Genomic DNA, 16,625 nt, shown 5'->3' on the forward strand with positions numbered 1-16,625 from the left:
GTCCATTGGTTACACTGTATCCTCAAGGAATGACAGAGAAAAACGTATTTTTGTATATGCTGTAAAATAACTTTCTCTTCAGTTCAGTGCAGGGCTGTGGAGAAGGAGTCGTACTAACTTTGGTGTACCTGAAGTTGTAATGCACCCAACTCAGACTCCTAATAAATTTAAACTGTAATTAAAAGAAAAAAATGTGATAAAATTGTAAATGTACAAAAATCCGTATAGTCCTACTGTGTAACAAAGTAAACCTGAGACGGATGAAATTAAAGTTTTATACATACCTGGTGCTTCCTCCAGCCCCCTTCAGGCTAATCAGTCCCTCGCTGTCCTCCACCACCTGGATCTTCTGCTATGAGGCCAGGTACTTGAGCCAGTCTGGCGTAGTGCGCATGCACACACTCTGCCGCTGGGAGCGTACTACACCTGCGCAGCACTATTGCATAGGTGCAGAATGCTCCTGGCTGTAGGAATGGCACGTGGCTGGGCTGCGCTGACTGGCTGAAGTACCGGAACTCATAGCAGAACATCCAGGTGGTGTAGGACAGGCTTTATTCTTACAGCATAGTTGTTATTTAGTATATATGAGATTCCTGTGTACACATCATATATACAGTCACAATTAGATATGTATATCTGACTTTAAAAATATGGGGACTGCTTTATTGAAGCAGCACAAGTAACTAATTTTGATTGGTTTATTTCATTTTGTGGACTAAGCACAGCTATTACTGTATGTATAAATTATTTATGACTACTATCTGAGAAGTAGAATATTTTATCATATTTTCTATTTTAATTACAGTTTAATTCATTAGGAGTCGAGTCGGTGCATTTTTTCCCAACTCCAACTCCAGGCACCCAAAATTGCTCCGACTTCACAGCCCTTATCTCATTGACCTTCCCTAGTCCCTACTCCGACATCCAGTTGAACTATTATGCAAACTGATATTCATTTTATTATGTATTTTAGTACATTACAAAAGAGTAATAACTTTGAGCAGTAATTTGTTTACACAAGAGCATTCAAGTGTTAACACATGTAACTATCATCGGATCCTATACAATTTCTCCTTGCTTTTGAAACTCCTTTTTGCTCTTAAAATTAATCAATTTGATATGTTATTAAATTTGGGGGTTGGTTACTACAACCCCCAACCTTTACTTTAAGTAGATAATAATAGGTTTTCATGTTAATGATCACAGATCTTACCTTTAGTAGACAGTTTTCATTTTCAAGTTTTATCCAACTTTAAAGTGTACCAGAGCTCACTAAAACAAAAAGATTTATACATACTTGGGGCTTCCTCCAGCCCTATCCGCTCGGATTGCTCCCACGCCGCCGCCCTCCGATGTCTGCAAATCCGGTACCGGGTTCCGCACTTCCGTCAGTTGGAGCCAGCAGCTGCTGGAGAGATACATAAAGGGCGCCCTTCTCCTGCGTAGACTGGCTGTGACTGACGGAAGTGCGGTAACCTGGTATCGGAGCTGCAGACATCAGAGGACTGTATTCCTGCAAAAGATCAGTTCCTGCAAAATGCATTCATAGTCTATGGTATCTGCAGATCCGCATACACACCTTGTTTAATGGACAGTCATCTGCAGATCAGATCCACCAGGATGGATCTTCATATCTGCAGATGATTCAGATCTGCAGTTGAATGTCTGCTAAACTAGGTGTGTATGAGATCTGCAGATATCATAACTATGAATGCATTTTTGCAGGAACTGATCTTTTCCAGGAACAGATTTTTTGCAGATACTGATCTGTTGAATGTGTGCAGCATCTTGCAAAGATTTTTATCTGATGGGGAGTTCAGCTCAATAGAATAGACTGTGTAGAGTATGACTCTCATACTACATGGAAGGTGGTAAAATTGGTCTGTGATCTTGCCCTTTCTAAAGACTTTAACCTAAAGTGCGTACTTAGCTTAACCCTTGCTTTTTCTTAATTGGCTTACAGTGATTAGACCAGTACATCTGTCATTAGACAGGAACACTTCCATTCCAGCGCAGGAGACTTGGGTGCAGCAGTGAGTAACTTCAGCGCCGTCAGAAAACGGAGCTGAAGCTACTTATAATGTACTATAATTTGGCCTCCAGCAATTGCTGGAAGTCGAATTATTTCATTCCCCACCATCCATGGCGGCCTTGATGGGAAATAGTATTTAACGTGGATGGGAATTTGTGCAGGAGCAGGATAAGCCATACCAGCTGTATCCTGAACCCAAGTCTCCTGCGCCAATTCCTCTCGTACGCCATTAGACGACTGGGGTACGTGGGGCCGGAGTGGCAGAACATAGGCTTCACCTTACTGGTACTGATGGGCATGGGAATATGGGCATATTGAGGACCCATACACATATAATTTACATTGAGGTTTTAGTTAAATGTATTACATTATTACTTTGGAAAACAACGATTAGTTGAGCTGTATTGAAACTAATAGGGAATATTTTTGTAGTATTCATGGAAACACAACTGTAAGAAGCTGTGATGGATATTGTAGATACAGTATATACTGTATTCTCTTCTGTGGATGAACTGACTCTTGTCCTTAACGTAAAGCAATACTGGAGTATAATAGCCAGATTAGTAAAATGTTGGTGTTTTCTCAGGCGAGCATTAGAATTTTTTATGGTTAAGGAATCCGCTTCCAGCAGGCACCATGCCTGCCACCAAGACGTTGTGTTCTGCACATACCATAGACAGGAGAGCTGGAGGGAGGGGCCTGTCATGGCGAGCTACTGTGAACAAGGAGGCGGAGTATGTAGAAGAATGGCTCATAGAAAGTAAAGGCCATTGCATTACATGCCTTCCCTGTATACAGTATCGGCTTCTTTACTGGAGCGGTGGAACACACTCTTTTGGCACTAATCTGACTGGACTGCTGACAGTGTTTTTACTAGACCTCATAGGTATGCACTGTTGAAGGGAATGTAATAAAATAAATAGTAATGTAAAGTACACATTTTAATAATGAGTTTTAAACCGGCGTCTTTGGGTGCTTCTGTGTATCTAGAAAAGCTTTTCCAGGTGGCTGCTGTAGTGTGAAGCAGGATTTATTGTGAAGTATGTAGTAGATTTCTAATGATACAGTATTTAAAGAATGTGGAATGCAGCTATCAATACTTGTGAGACTGCCTGTAGCTTCACCTATGATGAATGCTGGCAGGTGTTTGGTTAATTGATGATGTAGATGCACTCCGCACAGGTCTGCTAAGATTAAACGCTGCATGTTGCAACACATTACTTAGAAGGAAGCTATCTATACACATGAGATGGATCAGGTGACAGTCTGTGGATTCAATGTACTTTAGATGAAAGGTGTCTAAAGGGCTTTACTTAAAGAGACACTGAAGCGAAAAAAAAATATGATATAGTGAATTGGTTGTGTACTATGAATAAGTACTAGAAGATTAGCAGCAAAGAAAATATTCTCATACTTTTATTTTCAGGTATATAGTGTTTTTTCTAACATTGCATCATTCTATAATATGTGCAGATTACACAACACTCAGCATTCAAAATGAGTCTTTCAGAGCAGTCTGTGAAGTAATGACCTCTCCTCTAGCAGAGGAAAAGTAAATAGTCCAGGAACAGTTGAGATAATAAAAGTCAGATAACAGCCCTCTCCACGACTAACTTAGTCGGAGAGCTTAATGGCTTGTTTGCATAGAGATAACAACTGGAGTTTCTCAACTCTTCCTGTACTGGAAACAATTACACTGATGTATCTGATCTTAATGTTTTATGTCTTAGCTGTGCTACACATACAAATCATAATATCATCATTTTTTTTCGCTTCAGTGTCTCTTTAAGTAATTGCCACACTAACAATAATCCAGCAGAGGAATTTGGTACACCTTGGAATGATGTGAATGGCTATTTTATTGATCCAAATATTTAATACAGTTGCAACATTTGCGCCCTCTTCCACCTGGCATTATATGCACTAGTGTTATGTTGTTCTCCATTCAAGATCCAACATGGTCTATTGCTTTGCACCAGTTTTTATTATTGGATACAAAAGTGGCCCGTCTTAACATAATATTTTGCTGAAGGGCAATGCATAGATGTTGCAATTGTAGAGTCAAGATTTAGATTGGTTAAATAACTATTACTCCAAGGTGTACTGGATTCCTTTTAAAGCGGATTCCCAGGTGAATGAAGTTTGGGGGGGGGGGGGGGGGGCTGCTATTTCTCACTTGTCTCTGTCTTGGTGTCTAGTCACTGAACTTTCTATAATGGATAACTGTATTGAGCAGAGCAGTAACGCACTACGCTTTTGGCTCTACCAATCTACAGAATATAGTAAGACCACACAGGTTGTACAGTAGTGAAATCGTGTAATCTCCTCTTGGGATTTTGTAACTGTCCATAATGTAATACAGTCTTTACATTTTTTTTTAAATACCACAAAATATGGATCTAAGTTTATGCGTTGGTATTCCCATGATTATGTCAAACAATCATATAACCTCTTTTTCGGGACCATAAGATGCTCCTGACCATAAGACACAAGTAGGTTTAAAGCGGACCTCAACTCAGAACTTCCTCTCTGCTCTAAAAGATACGCAACAGCATAATAACCTTTAAAGAAAAACATTTCTTTGTTACAGCTAATACAAATCCTGCAATAAATCTGCACTTTTTCTACTTCCTGCTTTCATGGAAGCAGACATGTTAACATCCTGTGCTTTCAAATAAGCTTATCTGTTGTGGCAGTCAGCTGACACGCGGAGAGATCAAATTACAACTTGTGATTAGACACAAATGAGGGAGAATTAGAGAAATGTACCCTTTATGTATTTAGGGAGTTTAGCTTGTCTATGTGTTCCTTCTGTCTTGTGCAAGAGCTAAGGTCCACTTTAAAGACAAAAAACAGGAAAATAAAATATATGCTACATGGTGAGTCCATGGCGCAGGGGCAACTTGTGAATGTTCTCCACCCCCCCACCAAATTATTATGTTCCCCTTGTGCATCTTGTCCTCCATTGCCCCCCCCTTTGTGTCATCCTCCCTGCTCCTTCGTCCCCCTATGTCCTACTCTGTCCCCCTCCATGCCCCTCTGTGCAGTACTCTGTTCCCGTGTCCTCCATTGTTCCCCAAGCTCCGGTCGCGTGTAATGACAGAGCCAGGAAAAGCTGCCACTAGATGAACAGTGAGGGGAAGGAGACGTCACTGATCACTGCAGGCACCCAGGATCAGGTGAGAGGCGCTGCCAATAACTGTACACGAGAGGAGCACAGGAGACATGTGCTGCTGCTGTACACGAGAGGAGCACAGGAGACATGTGCCTGCTGCTTCCCACCGGTAAGAACTCCGTACAGGATAGTGATGATCCTTTCTTATGGCACTGTATTAACTCACAAAGGATTCCATGTACCCAATCGATAATTGATGAGCAAAGTATTGACTCAATGGTAATATGGTAGAAGCAGGTCTTGCGACTGCCAAATTTCTTCCACTCACACAGGAAGTACTAGACGTCAGGCTTGTTTATCACACTTGCCTATAAGACCCAGGATGGTGGTGTTATCCACAAACTTGATGACCTTGAAGGAGTTGTTGCTTGAGGTGGTGTAGTTCATGTACAGCGAGAAAATGGATTGGGGACGGGACACTACGTACTACGTAGCAGACGTAACTTGTTAATGATCCAGGGTTTGTTGTTGGGAAAACACTCTATAGTACTTTGAGGGGGAAGCAAGTTTCCTTGCAGAAGTTGATGTAAGACATGAAACTGACCTGCACATTCAACTAGGTTGCCATTTGGTGGTACAAGGGGAGTCGACCAGGTCTATGCAGTCAAAGCAGGCCTGTAGTTTTTGCTTTGCTTCAGTTGTCCATTTTGGGAGGGATATGAGAGGGTAGTGCAGTGTTTTCTTCCTCAGACACAGATGTACTAGAACAAAATTTTGTGTCTGTTGTCCTGAATGGGCATTATATTGACACATTTTTTAAAATTTTATATGTAAACTGAACAGCAGACCTGAAAAACAAACAATTTGGTTACCCTACACAGTGATCTCACTGCTCAATTTTTGTTTTTTGTCGTGATTGTAACTAACCTGTAACCCATTAAGTCATGTACAGTATTTATAATACATTTGACTGTTAGTGCATGGACATAGAAATCTTATGAGGCTTATCTACTCACAAAAAAGGGAAGAAGCACAGTTTAAGCATGTTTTAATCTGTCTGTGGGTTTACTTAGTCCTGTTTTTGATCTTGAGCCCAAAGATCATGGGCGTCCAATATTGGCGTTTGGCCTTACCCCTTTCTCCATGTTCCATGATATTCTCTACTGTAGGTGATAAGATCCCCAAATCCTTTCCAGTTTTTGACGTAAGCTATTATTATAATGTCGCACAGTTGACTTGCTGTGTTTTACTGAGAGGTGTACCCATTACTAATCTTAACTTCTGACTCAGCATTTGAAATATTGGACCTGATGCATTAACTGGCAGTAATATTGCCGTGCATAGACAGTGCACGGAAATATTACTGGTACTACCGTGGCAGTATACTGTAAGTAATGCTATTAGTATTAGTATTGAACATTTTCGTAGCAATGCTTACGGTACTCTAGTACCATGAGTTATGCTAATATCGTAACCCGCGGTACACTGCTGCGGTAGTAATGGTTATTTTGCTGTAGCGCTGTCTCATGCGGCAATATTACCAATAGTTAGTGCATCACGCCCACTTTCTTTGTAAATACACGATATACACCATTTGCAAATCATCACTTTCTGTTTTTCTATGCCATACATTTTACTCTGGGTCACAATTTTATCAAGTTTTATCAATTTATTTTACAATTTTTAAACAAAAAAAATTCCAAGAACATTTGCATGTTGTCATGAAAACCACTAATAATACAGTAAATGTGCTTGCCTCGGTTGCAGAGTAATGCAGGTCACATTTAACTTTTACCTGGTGCAGCACAAACTAATTGTTTTTCATGTGTTTGTGTGAAACTCAGCCCCAGTTTTAGGCATTTACACTTAGTCAGTTGCTCTCAGTTATAACTGAAAGGAAAAACGGTTTGTCAAAGTAATGCCCCTGTTTTCCTATAGCACAGTTCAAACTTCACACGTTTAATATGAAATCTTTTTCACAATTCACTGCTATGGAGAAGGAAAAAATAAACGCGCACCAAAGTGTAAGCTGTAAACAGGGCCTTACTTTCTGGCTCTGATGTTTGGAAGCAATAGAGAGGAAATGAGTTTCATCTGCCAAGTGCCTCACTTTAATGCGCTTGTATACAGAATCTTTCTTGTCCTTTATATAAACACTAGTGACCTTAGACTGTTTAAAAACGGGCTAGGTCTGTCAGCGTGCATGCACCTGCGCGCGTCCGCACACTACGCCTGCCCCTCCTGGCCTCCGCCAGCGTCATTCCCCCAGCTCTCCCTCAATGTCCTCTTGCGTCCCTCCCTGCACATGCGCAGAACAAAAAGACTCACACAGGGACATGGGGCGCAGAGGACACTTGCGTTTATTATATGGATTGTTTTCTTCTTTGATGATGTGTGCATTGCTTTGGTGGAAGGCTCCGGTTCCTTAGTTATTAGCATGCTGGGGTGGCAATATATTCCAACTCATACCACACATTTTCTCATTCCTGAAAATCTGTCTGTGTGTGGCTAATGCTTTTTACCCCCCCCTGCAGTATGGTTGTAGCAGTACCTGATATACCAGAGTATAAGCTGAGAGTTTATTTGCTCTGCTCCTAAAATGCTTCCCCAAAGCAAAATCTCAGTTAATACTTAGGTTTCACATTACCTGGTGGTCTAGTGACCTCGCTCCTTGCATCCCCTTGTTGGACGTTGGCTCTCATGTCAGATAGTAAATGGCTGGAAGCATTGTATAAGTCTGGATGTGTTTGGTACTTAAGGTGCAGACACATGCGATATTTGGTGGTGCCTGTCAGGACCGAGCTTGAGCCTGCAGGTGGCACTGCAGAGAAATGAGCGCTGTGCGGGTATGTCACTGATATACCAGAGTGCTGTGTACTGTTGATTTGGTAAGAGAAGGAATGATGGCGCTGTGCACAATGGAGAGGCTTCCAGCGATTTGACCATCGCTTAAAGATTCTGCGTGCCGGATTTTAATGTGAAACTAGAGGACACCTGTACACATGCTAGATTTCCATCTGAGATGGCTGAATAACTGCCTAGGTCAGTGATTGCTAACCTTGGCACTCCAGCTGTGGTGTAACTACAAGTCCCATGGGGCATTTGCAATACTCTGACAGCTCTAAGCATAGCTGAGAGCAGAGGCATGATGGATTTGTAGTTTTGTCACATCTGGACGTGCCCAGGTTAGCCATCACTGTCCTAGGTCCGAGTACACTAGTGTCAGAAAATTGAGGTGCTTTTGGTTACTGGTTCCTGAGGAGAAATTGTTTGAAAAGTGTCACAGCTCCACACAGGCAATACAAAAGTGCCTTTACGTCATTTACTCCATAGTGGCCACATTATTCCTAAAATATCTTATGGTAGACAGAACATGCTTCAGATTTGCCAACTTCTGTAGCACTGAAACCCCTGCAATCCATGCCCACCAGTGGCTGCTGCACTTGCTGGATCTTAGTGTTCCCCCACATCTAGAAGACTGCATATTGTCAGTGTATTGTATTTATGAGACTCATAGCGGCATTTTAAAGCATACCATTGTAATGAATAACGTTTTTTTTCCTCTGCAGGGGATGAACCTATCAAGATATATTCATGGATTTCTCTCATATTGGCATCCAAACAATCCAGAAAAACTGAACCGCTTTCAGAATCCTGATTCTCAGAAGTCATGAATATCACGCTGCATGCCCTAATTTTAACTACAAACGATTATCCTAATTATCCTGGGAAGCAGAACTACATAAGAGCTCGATCTTCTGCAGCGGGAGCCAGTGTTTACTGGTCTTGTCATTCATGTGTTCAAGCAGAGACTGCTCAACTATCCGGGTAAACCACTAGTCTGCTTCTTAATGTCATCTATGAAAGCAGAACAAGAATTAAGAGACGGCCATGATTCTAGAATACTGTTCTTTGTAAGAGCGTCTGTAGAGTCAGTGAATAATCACTTCCGCCCTTATTATTGCTTCAGTACCATATCAGTACTAATAGGGTTTATGAATGGCTTCAGTAGTAATGCTTTTACTCTGTGTATCAAAGGACCAATTATACATGGCTGTTTTATGTGATGTATTCTATAAACCATAAACACCATTTTAAATCGGAGCTCGGCACCTTCCTTGACAGTGTTGCACTAAGTGGTAAGACCTATTGACATTTTACATGAAGGTTATTGAGGATATCCCCCAAAATTAAGATTAGAGTTTAAATGTTGTTGTTTTTTCCTCTCCTGCTGCAGTTATATTGGTTGATATTACTCCTTGTATTCCAACAGTGTTAGAGGTCACGGTGGATGCTCATTATTGCACTACGTTCCTCATCATTATAGTACTGCTAAATTAGAATTCACTAAATTTATATAATCTCAAACATTCACATTTATTAAAGAACCATTACACTGTATACTTCTTTTAAGTAGATTAATTGCAACGCAGCCAGGGCTGTTTCTAGCCTTTTTGTCACCCCCCCCCCCCCCTCAAGAAAAAAAAACATGCACACACTAAAGAATATATAAACCATGTGACATAATTCAGGGAGTCCACGAGATACAAACAAACCAATGATCCTTGTCTCATTTCTTTACACAACCCCCTCCTGCATTCCCTCAGCTCATTATGTTAATGAACACATGCAGCTGTAGCAGGTAATAGAACACCTGTGGGGGAGGGGCTAGTCTGGGGCGAGGCTTAATCCAGGGGCATGGTGCCCCCCAGGGACCAATGACACTCCAGGCAATAGTCTGTAATGCCTAAAAACTCCCCTGAGTGCAGCCCAGTATAACCTATTGCAGCTAGTCAAGGGTAGATTCAAAAACAGTATAATGAAGGCATTAACGCCCCTCCCCACCGCGATTATGCCCCCACCTATTGTTAATTTATAACCAAGCATGCTTCACTCAATCAAATGACTGGTTTCACCTCTCTCTTGAAAGACTTCAACCTCAGCAAAGATGACCCTTCATATATAGTTTTAAACTGAAGCTAGCCATTTACAAAGGGTGAAACTTTGTGTTGCTACAAGAGGTATTCCCACTCGGGTCCATGATTTGCTTTAAGTGGAAAAACTTTTTAATGTGGATCTGAACTCGTAGTAAAAAAATTCAAAGTAGAGGTACAGCTGTCCTCCAGGCCTCGGTGTCACTTTTTAAAAATGACCCCCCATGAAGCTACTGATGGTTCTCACTCTGGTGACTTAATTGCTAGCTGGAAATCAGATGACTGTACTGTGCAATAGTATGCAAGGCATTACTAGAACAGAAAGTACCAAACAGAATTGGTAAGTAAATTTACGTGAGTAACACAAACATTGGTTACCACAAAAGCAACCACTGTAATTGCAAGTGGGGAGAATGATCCTGATCCCACTTGGGTTAAGAAGTTTCTCCCTGCAGCAGGAAGTAGGGTGATGGCCCTCTGCCAAGGGTGGGTGACAAGAAATGAGAATAGTTAATGTGAGTAGGTAAAATAGAGGCACCAGTAGTATAAAATATGTTAAAAAGTTTAAAAAGGGAAGTTAGTGGTGGACTTGCCTCCTAACTAAAGACCCAATGGTGCTGCATTGGAGTTCTCTTCTGTCATAATAAGGCTGTTTTTTTAAATAGGCCGTTGTGTCTCTGTAGACACTTTTCCACAATGCTTTACAAAGTACACTGCTTAAGTCATGTCACCAATTGTTGCTTAAAGTAGCTCACAATATATTGCCCATAATATACAAAAACATAGTCCTAGTCTAGCACTCCTACCATCATTCATTTTAGGGAAACACAGTAGAAAAAGACCGCTCAACCTCTGATACCTTGTGCAAGGTGCTGGAAACCAGACAGCAGAACAGGAACACAGGGAGGAAGTCCGCACACTCGCTGGTATATTCCAAGGGTTTTTATTTCAATCCAAATCGCACATACTGAAATTGGCTGACATGTTTCGGAAAGAATCCTTACTCATAGCCTCAAACACTGACATCTTGGTGGAACATATATACTACCAGGACCGCCCTGAAAGGCGTGTACTCGTCTGGCATGGGAAAAAACCTTTAATTCAAATTTAAAGGCACAGACCTAATGTATAGACAACATGTCCACCATAGAATTGTACATAAAATAACAAAGTACAATAACACAATAAAATGTTGCAAAGATACAAAAATACAAAAATGCAAAATGGTTAAAAAGATATCAGTATACAAAGTTAATATCCCACCTGGCATTTAAGCCATTAGGTTCCCTAGTACCCATCTGCAGGATCCAAAAGGCCTCTCTTGTTCGTAATTTTTTGTAAACATCACCTCGTCTAAACGAGACCGTGACCCTCTCAATCCCTTGAAAAGTAAAGCCCCTTATAATACCATCATGTTTCTCCCTAAAGTGTCTCGCCACATTGCTAATATTTTCCGTCTTCCAAGAAGCCCCATTAAAATGTTCAGAAATCCTTTGCCTTAAACAACGTGTAGTGCAACCCACATACTGTAGGCTGCAAACTGTACACGTAACTACATAAATAACGGATTTCGTGTTACAGTTTATAAACTGTCGTAGGGGGAAAGTCTTGTGATTAGAAACGGACGAGATGGTACGGGAGGAATGGTGGTGAATGCAAAAATTACAGGTGGAGAAGCCACACCTGTACGACCCAACAGTGGATAACCATGTGGGCCGCACTGGGGCAATGTGGGACTGAAAAAGACTGGGAGAAAGGGTGGATCCCAAAGATGGAGCCTTTTTATAGGCGAACCTACAGCCTGACTGAAGCACCTGATGCAGCTTGTCATCCGCATATAGCACAGGAATATATTTCTTAATAACTCCTATGACCTTGTTATACTGCTGGCTATATGTGGTTATAAAATTGACAGAACTAGCATTGTAATCTTGTGCCAATACACCAATAGATTTATCTCTCAAAAGTTGATCTCTGTCCCTAGAGACAGCAATTTTCTGAGCCCTATCTAAATCTGAATCGGGATAACCCCTAGCTCTAAAACGTGATCTAAGAGTGGAAAACTCCTGTGAAGTGAACTCGTCAGTGGAGCAATTCCTTCTTGCTCTAATGTACTCCCCTATAGGGACACCCCTAAGAGTGTATTTCGGATGGCAACTAGTGGCCTGCAATAACGAGTTCCCAGCACAGGGCTTTCTATAGGTCCTAGTATCTATCCTTCCAGAATCCCCGGAACCACAAAGGGTAATGTCAAGAAAGTCTATCTGTATGTTATCCGAGGTACATGTGAAGGACAAATTGAAGTTATTGCCATTAAGATATGTCAGGAACTGTTGTAAAGCCTCATCTGACCCCTGCCATATCAAGAGAAGGTCGTCAATAAAGCGGCCATACCAAACGATGCAATCAAGAAAGGGGTTTGTCTCCCCAAAAATGCGGAGCTCCTCCTACCAACCCATGTAGAGGTTTGCGAGGGAGGGCGAAAACTTCGCCCCCATCGAAGCTCCGCATTTCTGGAGATAGAACCCCCCATCAAAAGAAAAGTAATTATGTGAAAGAAGAAACTCAGTCACCACTAAAATATAAGCTTGTAGAGAGGCCGAGAATGAGCTGTACCTGGAGAGATGAAATTCAAGAGCTACAATGGCCAGAGATTGGGGGAATGGCTGGACTCCCACCTACAGCCATTGGTCTTGAGGCTCCCCGGCCTCATCAAAGATACCAAACATGTTCTTGCCTCCCTGGTTGACATACAATGGAGGTCACACTATAAGTGGGTTACCCTTGACGTAAGAGCTCTATATTCCTCTATTCCTCACAATCTGGCCATTGTAGCTCTTGAATTTCATCTCTCCAGGTACAGCTCATTCTAATGGTATTATGAGGGGCTTTACTTTTCAAGGGATTGAGAGGGTCACGGTCTCGTTTAGACGAGGTGATGTTTACAAAAAATTACGAACAAGAGAGGCCTTTTGGATCCTGCAGATGGGTACTAGGGAACCTAATGGCTTAAATGCCAGGTGGGATATTAACTTTGTATACTGATATCTTTTTAACCATTTTGCATTTTTGTATTTTTGTATCTTTGCAACATTTTATTGTGTTATTGTACTTTGTTATTTTATGTACAATTCTATGGTGGACATGTTGTCTATACATTAGGTCTGTGCCTTTAAATTTGAATTAAAGGTTTTTTCCCATGCCAGACGAGTACACGCCTTTCAGGGCGGTCCTGGTAGTATATATGTTCCACCAAGATGTCAGTGTTTGAGGCTATGAGTAAGGATTCTTTCCGAAACATGTCAGCCAATTTCTGTATGTGCGATTTGGATTGAAATAAAAACCCTTGGAATATACCAGCGAGTGTGCGGACTTCCTCCCTGTATTCATTTTAGGGGAAGCCAATTAATGGACTTACACTTTTTTATATGTGGAAGAAAACAAGAGTGCCCAAGGGAAACCTTCTCAAACATGGGGAGAACATACAAACCTCATGCAAATAGTGTAATGCCTGGGTATCACACATAAGAGTGCTGCTTGCCATACTTGCCACACTGCTAGCTAACATACAGAGTACATACTGGAAAATGCTAGTAAAAGCAAGGAATTTCCCAGATGTCAGAATCCTTTCAGAATTGGATATTTCACATAAAAGCAATCACAATTTACATATTGTAGATAAGACTCCGTCATTTTATCCTCAGTGAAGTTGTCAACCTAAATAGAAAAACAACGGTTATCTGTGTGTGCATAGAAGTTTTTTTTTATATGTTATGATTCAATTCAACACATTTTCTTTTTAAGCTATTTGTTTTTGGTATTTTTACGATACAAATACATCTGGTTTTAGCATGAAAGCTAATTTTGCTGTATAGATAAATAATATACAATACCTATGACGAAAGTATTAAAATATTGCATTTTAGTCTTTATTTTATTGGTAACATGCAATCGTCATATCATTTTTTATATATAAATATTTTAACTGATAGAAATTTGCACATAGAAAATATAACTTAAATATGTTAGACCTATATACTTAATATCCTGGGAGTTTTAAAAAATAGATACCATTGGTTAAAAGGTTATCGGAACAAAAATCTACTGCCATTTTCATATTTTAGCAGCTAGTGGTAACGGTTTCATGTGAGATTGCAAAATGGTATATCCCGCAGTATGGCATTTGTGTTTATCACAGCATTAAACAGCATTGGACTGTGACCAGAAAATGTTTATGTAGATGTCTGGTTGTCCTTATTAACAAAACCGCGTACATCCTCCAGCAACCTTCTACAGGGAAGCTAAAACTAGGTAGCAAGCACAATTAATCTTGCATCACCATTCAAAGGAAGACTGTAAAAACACAAGTAGTTAATAGACTTTTTTTTGCCTTGTAGGCAAAATCATGTAGGGCAAAACTGGAATTGACAGCGGCATATGATCAAATGATTGTTTGTCAATCAAAATTCCAAATGCATTTGTGAAGGTTTTTGAGTTCCCCTCCTCACTGCCTTGTAAGATCTGATTGGTTGGTCATGATCATGTTTCTCTTGCTACATGTTTTATCCTAAGGCTGTATTTCCACTTGTGCGGTGGGAATCGTTCGCGGGAAAAATCTGCATGCGGATGCGAATTTCGCATGCGGATCTATGCGAATTTTCATGCAAATTCGCATGGATGACGATGTATGCGAATTTAACCATGGCAGTGCTAGTGTGATTTTCCATTGTTTCTATGCGAATTCGCATGAAAATTTGCATACCCAAACCGCATGCGAATTTCCTATTACATACATTGTATGCGATTCGCATAGCGGTATGCGGTATACAAATTCTGATGGCTCTGCCATGCGAATTTTTTCTGCACAGAAAAACGCCAAGAAATCCTGACAAGTGGAAACTGTCCCATTCACTTGTATTGCTATTGCGAAAAAACGCATGCAAATTCGCAATAGTGGAAATGGGCCCTAAATGATTTTACCTGTAGGAAAAATTGATAATATCTAGTAGATAACAAATTACCCTAAATTAGCTGCAAAAAAAACATTTTTCTCCTTACAAGTCTGTGTTTGAAACAAACTACTGGTACCACAAATATGTGACATCTGTGGTTTAACACGCTTCCCTTTCACTGAGCCGACATTAGTCTCCTATCACTCCATCTGCCATCATGCCCTCTTGTCATATACCTGTTGCTGAATGCTTCAGGAGCAAGTCTGATCATATATTTTCTCGGTTTACCAACTGCAGGCATGAGAAAACTAAAACCCTGTATCCACTCTTTTCTACCAGCCTGTCATTAAATATATGCCCAGAGGTACCATTTCTTTTAAAGGTAAGGTCATGGTGGTGCTTCAGCTAAAGTCTTCACCTCTGGAGGTTGGATCTGTGGTATTGCCGTTCATCAGTATTGCCATTAAGCCTCACACAGCCAGGAGAGAGGAGAAGATGTCCCAAACTGCTCTAGGTAGGTTATGTGAGAAAGTAGTCAGGGACCTGGGATACCATGGGCACTGTTTTTCCATTGACCTCAACTCCTACCTAAAGATTCAGCACTTATTCATGACAGGCATACTTTGAAGGATCTGACAGTGCCATTCAGCAGCTGTCCGGTGCCCTCTCCGTCTCCCTCCAATCCTCCTGGCCCCACCGGCAGCCACTTCCTGTTTCGGTGACAGGAGCTGACAGGCTGGTGACCCGAGTGATTCTTCGCGTTCCCAGACACATTAGCACCCTCTATGCTGCTATATGGTATATGATATATGCTATAGCAGCATAGATGGCGCTATTGTGGCCAGGAACGCGAAGAATCACTCGCGTCCCCAGCCTGTCAGCTCCTGTCACCGAAACAGTAAGTGGCTGCTGGCGGGGCCAGGAGGATCGGAGGGAGACAGAGGGCACTGGACAGCTGCAGGGGGCTATTGGAAGCCCCAGGTGAGTAAAACTCTTTTTTTGTTTGACTTAAAGAGACACTGAAGGGAAAAAAAATATATGATATAATGAATTGGCTGTGTACTATGAATAATTACTAGAAGATTAGCAGCAAAGAAAATATTCTCACATTTTTATTTTCAGGTATATAGTGTTTTTTCTAACATTGCATCATTCTATAAAATGTGCAGATTACACAACACTCAGCATTCAAAATGATTCTTTCAGAGCAGTCTGTGAACTAATGACCTCTCCTCTGGCAGAGAAAAAGGAAATTGTTTAGTAACAGTTGAGATAATAAAAGTCAGATAACAGCCCTCTCCACGACTTTGAAAGTCGTAGAGCTTAATGGCTTTTTTCCATAGAGATAACAACTGGAGTTTCTTAACTCTTCCTGTACTGGAAACAATTAGACTGATGTATCTGATCTTAATGTTTTATTTCTTAGCTGTACTACACATACAAATCATAATATCATAATTTTTTTTCGCTTCAGTGTCTCTTTAAGTGTCCCTTTAACTGCACTAGTGAGTGCAGAGCTGGGTGTGTTTGGCAAGATGGCACTGTCAGATCCTTCAAAGTATGCCTGTCATGAGAAAAATGTGGAAGGTGCC

Source organism: Hyperolius riggenbachi, chromosome 4 (assembly GCF_040937935.1).
Source record: "Hyperolius riggenbachi isolate aHypRig1 chromosome 4, aHypRig1.pri, whole genome shotgun sequence".
In the NCBI taxonomy this organism is placed as follows: domain Eukaryota; kingdom Metazoa; phylum Chordata; class Amphibia; order Anura; family Hyperoliidae; genus Hyperolius; species Hyperolius riggenbachi.